The following is a 1,845-nucleotide window of genomic DNA, read 5'->3' as shown; positions in this document are numbered from 1 at the left end:
AGTATGATGCATAACATACCTTATTGTTTGAGAGACATTGCATGGTATCAGCATAATGCGAGGATACCTAGATGAATCTGTGGACATCATGATGGTGCATTGAAAGTTTCGAAGAAGGTGCATGCATGATGTTAGTGTACTGTATAAGTCGTCAGTGGTATTCAGTGATACTCGATATTTTGTATGGCTAGGTGCACGAATTGCAAGAAATGGTGCATGGAATTCAATGTGATGCCGAAGTTACCATGGTTACCGTACATGGAATACAGTTTAGGAATTTTGTCAAAATAGTGCAAGTAATTCCAGGGGGTGCGACACTTGAATCTTTTTCGAATCAGTTTAAAAGATTCCAAAAAGATTCAGAATGATTCGAAAAGATTAGGCGCGATCAAGGCGATCAACAACAAAACCAGGTGCTTGTCAAATGAATCAAAATGACTGAATGATTTCGATTAGTGTATGTTTTTGTTTTGGAGCGCGTTTCATTGTTTGCTGCGAGGTTTCGCGTGATGTAATTAGAAGGCAATCAACCGTGTAATCAGCTTTTCTGTATTTTAACTAATAAAAATTAACTAAACGTTTAAAATAAATTAAAATTTCTTCTTTTTTAGCTACTGCAGATAGTGTTGCTGCCAGAGTATAGTTATGCAGGACGTGGTGGACTAGCGCTCAACGACAGAAAACCCGGATCATACTGCACTTTCGATATGTTTTCCGCTGGGGCCCTAGATTTTCCATATGAATGCCGAATGAAAAATCCTTCACTGGACTCACACCTGGGCCAAACGCTTCCACTCTTCCAGCACACCTGCAAGTGTATCAGCTTATCGATAGCAACCAGCAACATCTGCGACCTGAAACGGAATCATCAGCATCTGTTCTCTTCACCTGAGACCTCTTCACTCGTCGTTTTCCGGAATCGTTGCAGCTTGTCCAGTCCAGATTCCGTGAGACGTCCAGCCCAACGCTGCCTGTTGTTCTTTTCCAGATCGACAATGTGCATATACTAGGTTCTATGCGTGATTTCTACCATTTACGGCTTGTTTATCGCCAAGTGTTCGCGTAAGACCCTACATCAAAATGATTTCCGGCCAACTTTCTTCAACATCTAAGGCATTGTCGGTTTAAGTGTCCATTCAAGCAACCTGGCCGGAATATTCACATGGTTTTGAAAAAAAACGAGAAATTTTTAATGTGGCAACTAAAAACAAGCATGAGTCATCTTATTTATGAATAAAATCTTTAACTTTTTAGTTATAAAATTAAATAAAATTGCTTTGTTATTGTACTCAAAAGTTTACGTTCCCATTTTGGGCCAAAGAACATCTCATGAATCGATAGCATAATTCTTTAGGTATTGCGACGCAACCCGAGAGGACATGGTGGACCTTCTGAGCGAAAATGAAATAAAATCTCAAAGAACCTCTGGAGTAATCCAATTTTTATTAGGAGGAATCGTTCTATATTCAAAATAGATGCATTTTGTGTCACCAAACAACTTCAGAGGACTTGGTGAACCTTCGGCATGACTAGCTCGGGTGATTAGAAGGAATCGTTCTATATTCAAAGTAGATGCATTTTGTGTCACCAAACAACTTCAGAGGACTTGGTGAACCTTCGGCATGACTAGTTCTGGTGATTTGGAGAAATAGTTCTATTTTCAAAGTAGATGCATTTTGTGTTACCAAACAACTTCAGAGGACTTGGTGAACCTTCTGTATGACTAGTTCTGGCGATTAAGAGAAATCGTTCTATATTCAAAGATGCATTTTGCGTCACCAAACAACTTCAGAGGACTTGGTGAACCTTCGGCATGACTAGTTCTGGTGATTTGGAGGAATCGTT

General features: G+C 39.6%; 1 long non-coding RNA gene across 1 annotated transcript; it reads left to right on the top strand.

The window, feature by feature from the left end:
* Window positions 1–416: 416 nt before the first annotated feature.
* LOC115259535 (uncharacterized) lies at window positions 417–1,272 on the top strand. The gene is made up of 2 exons (XR_003894122.2): window positions 417–549; window positions 612–1,272. It is a non-coding gene; the product is annotated as an uncharacterized LOC115259535 (long non-coding RNA).
* The last annotated feature ends 573 nt before the right edge of the window (window positions 1,273–1,845 follow it).

This window comes from Aedes albopictus, chromosome 1, assembly GCF_035046485.1.
Source record: "Aedes albopictus strain Foshan chromosome 1, AalbF5, whole genome shotgun sequence".
NCBI lineage: Eukaryota > Metazoa > Arthropoda > Insecta > Diptera > Culicidae > Aedes > Aedes albopictus.
The sequence above is the reverse complement of the archived record's forward strand: the minus strand, read 5'-3'. Positions and strand labels throughout refer to the sequence as shown.